Consider the following 13,171-nt stretch of genomic DNA (forward strand, 5'->3'; position numbering starts at 1 on the left):
GCGTGTGGCTTATAGCAGTTGCACTGAGAAGTCAGAATTCACATCCATGAGCCCCACCCCACCCCAGTGGAGGGAACTCCTGGGGACAGGCGTGGACCAGACAGAGCCTTAGCAATCACCCCTCTCTCTGCCTGCAGAGCACAGGGAGGAATCTGTGGAAGCAAGAAGATACAATCAGGCAGAAACTGCAGTCTTTAAAACGTTACCTCTCATTCAGTTACAAATTACTAAGCCTTTCAAAAACAGGACTTAAGGACTGAAACCAAGAGGAAAAATCAGAAGATGGAAAGGGACCTAGAGGTGACAACAAGATCAGAGCTGGAGCATTCATACTTTAGAGCGAATCTGACCCACACGCTAAGGAAAGCGCAGGTGGAAATGGAGGCACACGGAGCATTTCACCCGAGCAGTGGCGTCTGTGAAAGAACACAACAGTGAGCTTCGTTGATGGAGAAACACAGCTAACGGAAACTCAGAACTCCGGGGGCTGGTGTTGCGGTGCTGTCCCCTGGGTCCCAGCGTCCCCTGAGTGCAGTCCAGTCCTGACTGCCCTGCTGCAGATCCAGCTTCCTGCTAATGTGCCTAGGAACACAGCTGACGAGGGCCCAAGTACTGATCTCTCCTCACTCCCTGTCTCCATCACTCTGCCTTTCAAGTAAACAAACCTTTAAGAACACTCAAGAGCTGGTTTAAGAGCATATCAGGGCTGGTGCCGCGGCTCACTAGGCTAATCCTCCGCCTGCGGCGCCGGCACACCAGGTTCTAGTTCCATTTGGGGCGCCAGATTCTGTCCCGGTTGCCCCTCTTCCAGGCCAGCTCTGCTGTGGCCCGGGAGTGCAGTGGAGGATGGCCCAAGTCCTTGGGCCCTGCACCCCATGGGAGACCAGGAGAAGCACCTGGCTCCTGCCTTCGGATCAGCATGGTGCGCCGGCTGCGGCGGCCATTGGAGGGTGAACCAACGGCAAAGGAAGACCTTTCTCTCTGTCTCTCTCTCACTGTCCACTCTGCCTGTCAAAAATTAAATAAATAAATAAATAAAAAACATATCAGACAAGTCAGCAGAGAGTATTAATGAACTGGAAGGTCAAGAGAAAACATATAAACACTAAAAAATAAAATAACAAGGACAGGAATCCCAGGAGATGAGAGAATGAAAGAATGGGTAAGAAGTAACATCCGAAGGGATTAATACTGAGAACTAGCCATACTGTTACATCAGCCCCAAAATCTACCAAAACTGACACAGAGAGAAGGATTTTCTGCCCTCATCACACTGCTCCCTCACTCCACAAACCCAGTGTTGCAGGTGGAATCGCATCCCCCAGGTTCAGGAAGTCCTCACCTCCCACACCTCAGAGTGTGGCCGGATTTGCAGATGTGATTCATCAAGATGAGGTCACACTGGAGTAGCGTGGGCCCCATAAGTGGGGATGTGGGCGCGACAGGCACACAGGGCAAATGCCTCCAGGAGATGGCCGGAAGCTGGAAGGCCTGGGAGCTACCCTTGACCCCGCCAAACCTTGATCTTGGATTTTCAGCCTCCAGAACTGTGAAGAATAAACCCTGCTGTGTAAGTTCTTCAATGTGGTACTGATTTGTTTCCAGCAAAACAACAATCGCAAAGTCTGACAAGCACATGACAAGAAAGAAAATTTACAGGTCACTATCCCTCGTGAACAAATATTCTAAACAAAGCAGGAGCAAGTCAAATCCAGTGGTGTATGGTGTATAAGAGGCTGGTGGAGTGTGAGTAAGTAAGGTTTACTTCACCAATACAAGGGGTGGTGTTAACAGACAAAAGATACACTTAGGGGGTGGTGCTTTGGTGTAGTGAATAAGCTGCCACCTGCAGTGCCGGCGTCTCATATGGTTCAAGTCCCAGCTGCCCCACTTCCAATCCAGCTCTCTGCTATGGCCTGGGAAAGCAATAGAAGATGGCCCAAGTCCTTGGGGCCTGCACCTGCGTGGGACACCCAGAAGAAGCTCCTGGCTCCAGGCTTCGGATCGGTGCGGCTCTATCTGTTGCAGCCATCTGGGGAGTGAACCAGTGGATGGAAGACCTCTCTCTCTGCCTCTCCTTCTCTCTCTGTGTAACTCTAACTTCTAAATAAATAAATCTTTAAAAAATAAAAATAAAAGATACACCTATCACCACATTAGCTGTTAAAAGAGTTGAGAATCATATGATCACTTTAAGGTAAACACATCGCAAATTAGGAATGGATGAGAACTTAACTTCCTTATAGGAAATATCTGCAAAACTCCTACAGCAAGCACCACACCTAATGGCGCACTGTGGAAAATTTTCTCTTTTGGGGCCAGCGCTGTTGTATAGTAAGTTAGGCTTCCACCTGTGGTGCTGGAATCCCACATGGGCTCTGGTTCATGTCCTGGCTGCTCCTCTTCCTATCCAACTCTCCGCTAATGGCCTGGGAAGATGGAAGATGGCCCAAGTCTTTGGGCCCCTGCACCCACATGGGAGACCTAAAGAAGCTCCTGGCTCCTAGCTTTGGATCGGCCCAGCTCTGGCAGTTGCAGCCATATGGGGAGTGAACCAGCAAATGGAAGACATCTCTGTCTCTCCCCTCTCTCTCTCTGTAACTCTGTTTCTCAAATAAATAAATCTAAAAAAGAAAAATTTCTTCCTGAAATTGGAAATCAGGTAAGGGAGTCATCTATTATGTCTTCTACTCAACACTGTATTGAAGACTTCCCAGGGCAAAGAGAAAGGGGAGGAAATGGCATAAAGATTAGATTAGAAGAAATTAAATTCTCATTGTCTGCAAAAATAAAGACCACAAAAGAGAAAATCCAAACTGATACCCAGATTTCATTCAAATAAAAATGCAGATTTACAAAGATCCCTCAGCCCAAGATCAACAGATAAGGATCAATCGTGTACTGCAAAAAAATAAATAAATAAATAAATAAAACAAAAAAAAAACACAAATTTTAACAAATGGCAAACTACATGAAAAGGAAGCTGAATTAGAGTGACAGGCTTATCAACAAGAGTAAGTGTTGGGGGGCCGGCACTGTGATGTAGCTGGTAAAGCTGCCACCCACAGTGCCGGCATCCCATATGGGCACCAGTTCAAGTCCTGGCTGCTCCACTTCCTACCCAGCTCTCTGCTGTGGCCTGGGAAAGCAGTGGAAGATGGCCCAAGTCCTTTGGCCCCTGTACCCATGTGGGAGACCTGGAAGAGGCTCCTGGCTCCTGGCTTCAGACTGGCCCAGCTCCAGCTGTTGCAGCCATCTGGGGAGTGAACCAGCAGATGAAAGAGCTCTCTCCCTCCTTCTCTCTCTCTCTCTCTCTCTCTCTCTGCCTCTCTATAACTTGCCTTTCAAATAAATCAATAAATCTTTATTTTCTTTAAAAAAAAAGTAAATGTTGGAAGACGATGTAAAAGTATCTTCAAAGTACAGGTGAACAGAAGAATAATTTTCAGTCCATAATTCTACCCAATAGACTACCATTTGAGAATGATACAAGCATTTTGAAATAGGCTAAAAAAATCCACCGCCCATGGATTTAAGTTTTTTTAAAAAGAAAAAAATTCTATGAGAATTTATACTCATAGAGCCTTAATTTTAAAAATGTAACTTTAGGGCCGACATTGTGGCACAGCAAGTTAAGCCCCAGCTCCTGATTCTGGGATCCCGCCTCTGAGTGCCGGTTCGAGTCCCAGCTGCACAGCTTCCAGTCCAGCTCCCAGCTAACGTGCCTGGAAAAAGCAGTGGAAGACGGACTGAGAGCTTGAATCCCTGCAACCCACTTGGGAGACCCGAATGGAGTTCCTGGCACCTGGCTTCAGGGACCATTTGGAGAGTGAACTAGTGGATAGAAGATACATCTCTCTCTGTCACTCTCTTTAAGTAAATAATATCTTTTTTTAACAAAGGAATAACAAAAAAACAAACAGCAAGATCGTAAATTTTAGCCCAACCATTTGGGGAATGAAGCAGCAGATGGAAGACCTCTCTCTCTCTCTGTGTCTACCGCTCTCTCTGTCTTTCAAATAAATAAAATAAATCTTAAAAAACAAAACAAAAACAGATGATCAACTGAACATGCTGATCATAAGAATGCTACCTTAATTATAAACACAAATGCACTGAAAATAAAAGGTTGGAAAAAAGATATATCAGCTGGTGCTGCAGCTCACTTGGCTAATCCTCCGCCTGCGGCGCCAGCACCCTGGGTTCTAGTCCCAGTTGGGGCGCCGGATTCTGTCCCAGTTGCTCCTCTTCCAGTCCAGCTCTCTGCTGTGGCCCGAGAGTGCAGTGGAGGATGGCCCAAGTGCTTGGGCCCTGTACCTGCATGGGAGACCAGGAGGAAGCACCTGGCTCCTGGCTTCGGATTGGCCCAGCGCGCCAGCTGCAGTGCGCCAGCCGCAGTGCACCGGCCTTGGCAGCCATTTGGGGGTTGAACCAACGGAAAAAGGAAGACCTTTCTCTCTGTTTCTCTCTCACTGTCTAACTCTGCCTGTCCAAAAAAAAAAAAAAAGATATATACAAATATTAATTATAAGGCTTTTTAAAAATATTTATTTATTTATTTGAAAGGCAGAGTTACAGAGAGGCAGAGAGAGAGAGAGAGAGAGAGAGAGAGAGAGGTCTTCTATCCACTGGTTCACTCTCCAGTTGGCCTCAACAGCTGGAGCTGCATCGATCCAAAGCCAGGAACCAGGAGCTTCTTCCAGGTCTCCCATGTGGGTGCAGGGGCCCAAGGACTTGGGCCATCTTCCATCGCCTTCCCAGGCCACAGCAGAGAGCTGGCTTGGAAGTGGAGCAACTGGGACTCTAAGTGGCACCCATATGGGATGCCAGCACCACAGGCAACGGCTTTACCTGCTATGCCGCAGCACTGGCCCCAGTTATAAGGCTTTAGAACAAGGAATAATAACAGGAATAAAGAAGGATCATTTCATCATGAAAATGGGTCAATTAGTGAAGAAAATATAATAAGCTCTAAATACATATACAGCTAATAGCCTCAAAATACACAAAGCAGGAACTGAGAGAATCGAAGGAGGAAATAGAAAAGTTTTCTACTAGCGACTTCTACAATAGCTTCCCAGTAATAAACAAGGAAGCTGAACATCATAAAGTGTATCAAAGACACAGATAATCCAATCAACCAACTTGGTGACTGGTATTTATACGACAGTTCACTCACCAACAGCCAAATGCATATTCTGCTAAGTGCACACATAACAGGAAGTGAGACAGAGCGTGTGCTGGTCACACAGACCACAACAGAAGTGAAGTAAGTAACAGGGTGGCCGGCATGGTGGCATAGCAGCACAGCAGGTAAAATCACTGCCCGTGACACCAGCATCCCATATGGGTGCAGGTTCAAATACTGGCTGCTCCACTTCCAACCTAGCTCCCTGCTAATGGCCTGGGAAGACAGTGGAAGATGGCTGAAGTGCTTGGGCCCCTGCACCCATGTGAGAGACTTAGATGAAACTCCTGGCTCCTGGCTTCAGCCTGGCTCAGCATCACTTTAATTCCTAAACCCAGAAAAGATGCAACAGAGAAAGAGAATTGCAGACCAATTTCTCTGATGAACATAGACCCAAAAATCCTCAACAAAATTCTAGCCAGTCTAATCTAACAACACCTCAGAAAGATCATTCACCCAGACCAAGTGGGATTTATCCCTGGTATGCCAGGATGGCTTAACATTTGCAAATCAATCAATGTGATATACCACATTAACAAATTGAAGAACAGACATTTTTCTTTTTTTCTTTTTTATTTTTTGACAGGCAGAGTTAGACAGTGAGAGAGAGAGACAGAGAGAGAGCTATAGACAGTGAGAGAGAGACAGAGAAAAAGGTCTTCCTTCCGTTGGTTCACTCCCCTAATGGCCGCCACGCCGGCACTGCGCCAATCCGAAGCCAGGAGCCGGGTGCTTCCTCCTGGTCTCCCATGCGGGTGCAGGGATCCAAGCACTTGGGCCATCCTCCACTGCCCTCCCGGGCCACAGTGGAGAGCTGGACTGGAAGAGGAGCAACCAGGACGAGTACTTGGTGCCCCAACCGGGACTAGAACCCAGGGTGCTGGCGTTGTAGGCAGAGGATTAGCCAAGTGAGCCACGGCGCTGGCAGAACAGACATTTTTCAAAAGAGAAATCCAAATGGCCAACAGACACATGAAAAAATGTTCAGGATCACTAGCTGTCAAGGAAATGCAAATCAAAACCACAATGAAGTTTCACCTCACTTCAGTTAGAATGGCTCTCATTCAGAAATCAACAAACAACAAATGCTGGAGAGAAAGTGGGGAAAAGGTACCCTAATATACTATTGGTGGGAATGTAGACTGGTAAAGCCATTATGGAAGACAGTTTGGAAATGCCTCAGAAATCTGAATGTAGCTCTACCATATGACCCAGCCATCCCACTCCTGGGAATTTACCCAAGGGAAATGTAATCAGTAAACAAAAGGGCTGTCTGCACCTCCATGTTTATTGCAGCTCAATTCACAATAGCTAAGACATAGAATCAACCTAAATGCCCATCAACCAAAGACTGGATAAAGAAATTATGGGACATGTACTCTATGGAATACTGCATAGCAGTTTAAAAAAATTAAATCCAGTTATTTGCAACAAAATGAATCAATCTGGAAAACTTCATACTTAGTGAAATAAGCCAGTCCCAAAGGGACAAATGCTATATGTTCTCCCTGATCTGTGAGAGCTAATAGAGCACCTAAAACTAAAGCTGCAGAAGTGAAACTGACACTTTGAGAAGCAATAACTTGAACAGCCCTTGTCTTGACTGTCAAGGAACAGTTATTTTATTTTATTTTTTCCTTCTCTTCTTCACACTATCTGTTGAACTCTACTTCACATAGAGTTAATTGGATGTATATAAAGTCAATTGAAAACAGATCTCAGTAAAAATAAGAGGGAATAAGAGAGGCAGGAAGAAGTTTGTAACTGTAAAGCTGTATAGTTTTGCATATAGTCCTATGGACTTACTTTTAAGGGTACAGTTTAAAAATTTGTTATGGAACTCCAAATCCTATTAAAATTGGTGGTAAAAATGCCATCTTAATTGTTAAAATGATCATATTAAATGTTAAAGTGAACATATAGATACAAATAAGTGTTAAAGAGCTCATATAAATAGCATCTAGTACCTGGTAATAATAATAGAATTAAAAAGGAGGGAATGTCCTGTGGGGAGCAACTGGGAGCAACTTGGACTAGACTAAGTTACTGGAATTAAGACTTATTCTATGCATCTGCTCTCCCACAATATGGCGCTGGGAGAGGAGGAAACAGCTTCTACACAGCTGCCTCCAGTTCAACCAATAAACAGCAGGACCTGCTCCTGATTGGAGGAGAGCAGCGTACTCGGCGTGTGGGTAGCAGAGTTGGGATTGGTGGAAGAGGACTATAAAGGAGGAGAGAGACAACATGCACCAGGAACATCTATGAGGAACACCTGAGCAGCCCCCGAGAGAGCCGGCCGGCGGTGTGCCGCTCCCCCACAGAAGTGGGGAAAGTGGCAGGGGGAACCGCCCTTCCACGGAGGTGGAAGGGTCGGTAGCCAACCCGGGAAGAACCAGCAGCAAACCCGGGGAGGGCCAAGCAGACAAAAGAACAGCGCAGGGTCCTGTGTCGTTCCTCCACGAAGACAGGGAGCGACATAATGGTGCCGTGACTCAGATAGGAAACCTAGGAGGGAAGAAACGGGAAGAAATGGGAAAATACCGGAGAGAGAGATTAGCAAAGAGCCTAGGGGAAAGCCGGACGGAAAAGGTGCCAGAAGAAGCTATCGAAAGCCTAGGCATAGACTCGGATACGGACTGTGGGAAAGAAGTTAGGATTGAAAGCTAGGATTGAAAGTGAAAGTAAAAGGAAGAAGAAACTTAAACTTGGATATGGACTACGGGGGGGAAGCTGGGAGAAATCTCTAAGATTAAAAGCGAAAGTGAAAGCTAGAACAAACAGACTTGGATACGAACTGTGGGGAGAAGCCAGGAGAAATGAGAGGGGAATATTGTTGGAAGAAAAGTTAGGAAACATACCGGGTAGAGAAAAATGTTAGGAGGATGAAGCCGTGGGGGCAGGCTGAGGTGGAGACGTAAGCTATGTTGGGATTCGTCAAGTCAGCCCAGGGAACAAAAGGCGAAAAGCTAAAACCAGAGGCAGAGACGCATAAGTTAGGTTGGAATCCGTCAGATTAGCCCGGGGAGCAAAAGACGGGAAGCCAAACCGAAGCGGAGATGTGAGCTAGGTTGAATTCGCCAGGTTAACCCGGGGAACTTAGACTGAATACTGGTGGCGGAAACGTGAGCTAGGCTGTTTGACTCGCGGAAGCCGCCGCGCGCAGAGAGAGTGCGCGGGGCACGAACGGGAAGAGCGCTCGGGGCGCGAGTAGATAGGAATGCGGGGCTAGCGCGGAGGCCGTGGTGCGGGCGCGAAGGGCGTGGAGACCGTGGAGCGAACGCGAAGCCGGGAAGCCGCGCAGAGCCGGGAAGCCCACCACGGGGCGAGGCGCCGAGAAGCCGCGGGGATAAGAGAAACAGAAGTTTAGAAGTAAAATGAGAGAAATAGGAATGCTGGCAGATAGAAGTAAAATAGGAGAAATAGGAATGCCCGGAGATAGAGAAATAGAGAAAAATAAGGCCTCCCCACAACATGGCAATGAGAGAGCTTGGATTCGGTCTACCTGATTAGTAAGACGATAAGCACCTGTGGGCGGCTGCAGGTCACCGAAGACAGGCACGTAATCAACACCAATAAGTCTCCCCACAAGATGGCAATGAGAGGGCTTGGATTCGGTTTGCCTGATTGGTAGGGCTTGTAAGCACCTGCAGGCAGTTCTAGCAGAGCAGAGCATGCGCTGCAGGGCACCGAACACAGGCACGCATCAGCGCCTAAAAACCTCCTCACAACATGGCGAAGAGAGGACCCGGATTCAGTTTGCCTGATTGGTAGGGCTTGTAAGCACCTGTGGGCAACTCTAGCAAGCAGAGCAGAGTGTGTGCCACGGGGCACCGAAGACAGGCACGTATCAACGCCAAAAATAAAAAGAAAGGGGATCTGTGGGGAGCAACTGGGAGCAACTCGGACTAGACTAAGTTACTGGAATTAAGACTTATTCTATGCATCTGCTCTCCCACAATATGGCGCTGGGAGAGGAGGAAACAGCTTCTACACAGCTGCCTCCAGTTCAACCAATAAACAGCAGGACCTGCTCCTGATTGGAGGAGAGCAGCGTACTCGGCGTGTGGGTAGCAGAGTTGGGATTGGTGGAAGAGGACTATAAAGGCGGAGAGAGACAACATGCACCAGGAACATCTATGAGGAACACCTGAGCAGCCCCCGAGAGAGCCGGCCGGCAGTGTGCCGCTCCCCCGCAGAAGTGGGGAAAGTGGCAGGGGGAACCGCCCTTCCACGGAGGTGGAAGGGTCGGTAGCCAACCCGGGAAGAACCAGCAGCAAACCCGGGGAGGGCCGAGCAGACAAAAGAACAGCGCAGGGTCCTGTGTCATTCCTCCACGAAGACGGGGAGCGACAATGTCCAACATGGAAAGCAGTCCACACAGCGGACTCATGGAATGACAATCACTTTAAGTAACACTCTGCTCTCAGAATCAGCCCTTAAGGCATTTGGATGTGGCTGAAAAGCCCATGAGAGCATCTCAGGCATGGAAAGCCAAGACACTGTGGCAAAAAATATTATAAATGATGGATCTCTGTGAGTGAAACCCCAGTGGAAAGAAGGAGCCATAAAAGAGTGATGTACTTTTCTCTGAAGGGAGTAGAGAACTTCCACTTTGCTTATAGCCTTGTATAAATACTAATGGAGATTGTGGGCTCAAAAGGCTTCCATAGCCTTGGCAGCTCATGGCAAGAGCCTCCGGTGATCACTGATGTCATAAATAAGAATGTTAATTGTTAAATTAACAACAGGATTCACTGTGCACTTACTCCTCATGTAGGTCCTCTGTCCTTAATGAGTTGTAAATGAAAATTATTTCATTTACTGCCACAGTGCCCCCGCCTCTGCAGTCCTCTCTTCATGGATGACACCCACCATGCCTCCCAGTAATAGGAGGCAAGGGACATGGGGGAGCACTCCTCAACTCCTCCTATGAAAATTAACTGCAAAATTTCTCAAACAGTACTTTATACGTTGTATGTGTGTGGGGGTGCAAACTATTAAAACTTTTAAAATCTTTACTTAGTATAGGGTTGGTCTTCTGTATATTAAGCTAATTAAACATGAATCTTAATGAAGAATGGGATGGGAAAGGGAGTAGGAGATGGGACAGGATTGGGGTGGGATGGTGGGTATGGGGGGAAGAGCCACTAAATAATTTTAAAATTGTACCTATGAAATTTACATTCATTAAATAAAAGCTTTAAAATAAAAAAGAAATAACAGAGACCAGTATCCATCGTGTGAAAATTCTATAAAATATTGAGTAGCACTTTTTCAAAAAGGGATACTACATCATAGCCAAGTAGTGTTTACCTCATTAATACAAAGTGTGTTTATTGCTTTATTACTCTGCTAGGGTTGCCACAACAGATGCCACAGACCAGGCCACTCAACTGCAGAAGGTCATCTTCCCACAGTCTAAACACTGGAAGTCTGAGGCCAAGCTGACGTCAGAGCTGGTTTCTGGTGGGGTCTCCCTTTCTAGTGTGTAGATCACTACAACTAGTCAGTGTAGTTCTAGTGTGTAGATCACTACAACTAGTCAGTGTAGTTCTAGTGTGTAGATCACTACAACTAGTCAGTGTAGTGTCACACGGCCTCTTCTCTGTGTGCACAGGAGGAGAGAAAACCTTTGGGCCTCTTCCTATTCTCATGTGGACACAGGTCCCACGAGATTCAGGCCTGACTCTTACATCCTCATTTTACTTAATTACCTCCCTAAATGCCCTGTCTCCAAATCCGGTCATGCTAGGGCTTGAATGTACAAATTTTGGGAGGAAAGGATTCAGCCCTTAACATCATTTAACAACAAAGCAAGGTAATTTACCACATTAAAAGACTGAGAAAAGCAATCTCAAAATATGTAGAAAAGCATATGAAAAATTCAATATTCATTCATGATTAAAGCAAAAACATACAAACAAACTCCCAAGAAATGGGAGCAGAAAAACTGCCAAAGGGCATCCATGAAAAACGGTGCAGCTAACATAGTTCCTGGGGGACAGTGGTGTCCACCTCAGATTAACAACAAAGGTAGGGAACCTTTTCCTGTAACAAGTTGTGCTGAGTTGTCAGGGGTTTCTGGCCCCAAAAATTGAGATGTTCTTGGTGCCCAGCAGGCCACACCCAGCGCTGCAAGAAAGTCACCATGCCACAAAATGAATATATTGAATTACGTTGTAAAATTTGTGGGTATAGTGTGGATTACCATGAGAAAAGGAGGAAAAAGGAGAGTCGTGAGGCTCATGAACGTTCAAGGAAAGCAACAAAGATGACCAGTGTGAAGGCGAAGTTCTACCAAAAGTAGCACTATGCTGAGAAAACACAGAAGACAAAGAGCATGGAGATCATGAACAGAAACACCAAAGAAGGAGGAAAAGACTCCCAGGGAGTGGTATCTGCCAGTCTGCTGGACAGAGAGCCACAGCCCAAGCTAAGGTACTTTCCAGTCTGAGTAAACAGAAACGGAAAGAGAAAGCAGGAAAATGGGAAGTCCCTATGCCTAAAGTTCATGCCCAGCGAGAAGCAGAAGTTGTAAGTCATTAAGTTATTCAAGGGGCCAGCGTGAAGCCGCCGCCTGTAGTGCCAGCATCCTATATGGGCGCTGGTTCAAGTCCCAGCTGTTCCATTTCTGATCCCGCACTCTGCTATGGCCTGGGAAAGCAATAGAAGATGGCCCAAGTCCTTGGGCCCTTGCGCCCAGTGGGAGACCCAGAAGCAGCTCCAGGCTCCTGGCTTCGGATTGGCTCAGTTCCAGCTATTGTGGCCATTTGGAGAGTGAAACAGCAGGTGGAAGAGTTCTCGCTCTGCCCTCTGCCTCTCCATAACTCTGTCTTTCAAATAAATAAATTAATCTTTAAAAAAAAAGTTTATTTAAACAGAAAAGAGAAAAATAAAGCATGGAAAAGAAAGAATGGTTATTAGAGTCTGCTTTGTTGGAGATGGCACTATGACAAAACCACTTAAATGTGAAACATTCATTAAGCCAAAGGGTTTATGTTCCAAGGAAACCAATGTAACAATCCAGAACTGAAAGCCACCTCTGTCTGCCAATGTTTGGTGTAAAAAAGAATTCATCAGGGCTGGCAGTGTGGTGTGGCAGGCGCCAGTTTAAGTCTTGATTGCTCAACTTCTGATCCAGTTCCCTGCTAATGCACCTGGGAAAGCAGCAGAAGATAGCCCTAGAGCTTGGACCCATGTGGGAGACATGAAGAAGCTCCTGGCTCTTGGCATCAGATCTGCCCAGTTCCGGCCATTGTGGCCATTTGGAGAGTGAACCAGCAGATGCAATCTCTTTCTCTCTCCCTCTCTCTCTCTCTGTAACTCTGCCTTTCAAATAAAATAAAATAAATCTTAAAAAGAAAAAAGAATCCATCATCCTGATTATATACAACTTAGGGATTGTCAGCAGGGTGAACGTGTATGGGTTGGGCCTTGCGATACAAGGAGGCAAGACTACATGGGGAAAATATGCCCAGGTCACCAACAATCCTGAGAATGATGGATGCATTGATGCAGTCTTACGTGCTTGACAGCTGTTTCGTGTAGGAAACTTCTAATCATCACTGAAGACTACAAACTAAGTAGGAAGACGACTACTACTACTATGTTTCTGAATACCACTAACCAGCATTACATAGCTACAATCAGCAAAGAACTGTGTATTAAGCTGTAAAAACATTAAAATGGAGGTCGGCACCGTGGTGCAGCCTGTGGTGCTGGCAGCCCATATCAGAGTGCCTGGTTTAATCCTGGCTACCCCACTTCTGGCCCAGCTTCCTACTGATGTGTACCCTAGGAGGTGGCAGGAGATGGTTCAAGTACCAGTCCCTGCGACCCACCTGTGAGGCACAGCTTGAGTTCCTGGTTCCTGGCTTCCACCTGGCCCACCCGTCGTTTCAGATATTTGGAGAGGGAACCAACAGATGGAAGATCTCTGTAGGTTTCTCTGTCTTTCTCTGTTCCTGTCTCTTTCAAATA

General features: G+C 46.5%; 1 long non-coding RNA gene across 1 annotated transcript in view; it reads right to left on the bottom strand.

Moving 5' to 3' along the window:
- Window positions 1-1,555: 1,555 nt before the first annotated feature.
- The window catches only part of LOC108176201 (uncharacterized), a 29,668-nt gene continuing 18,052 nt past the window's right edge, over window positions 1,556-13,171 (bottom strand). Inside the window, exon 3 of the long non-coding RNA XR_011389370.1 lies at window positions 1,556-3,725. This is a non-coding gene — a long non-coding RNA (uncharacterized lncRNA). The remainder of the gene's footprint in view (window positions 3,726-13,171) is intronic.

Source organism: Oryctolagus cuniculus, chromosome 6 (assembly GCF_964237555.1).
Source record: "Oryctolagus cuniculus chromosome 6, mOryCun1.1, whole genome shotgun sequence".
Lineage (NCBI taxonomy): Eukaryota > Metazoa > Chordata > Mammalia > Lagomorpha > Leporidae > Oryctolagus > Oryctolagus cuniculus.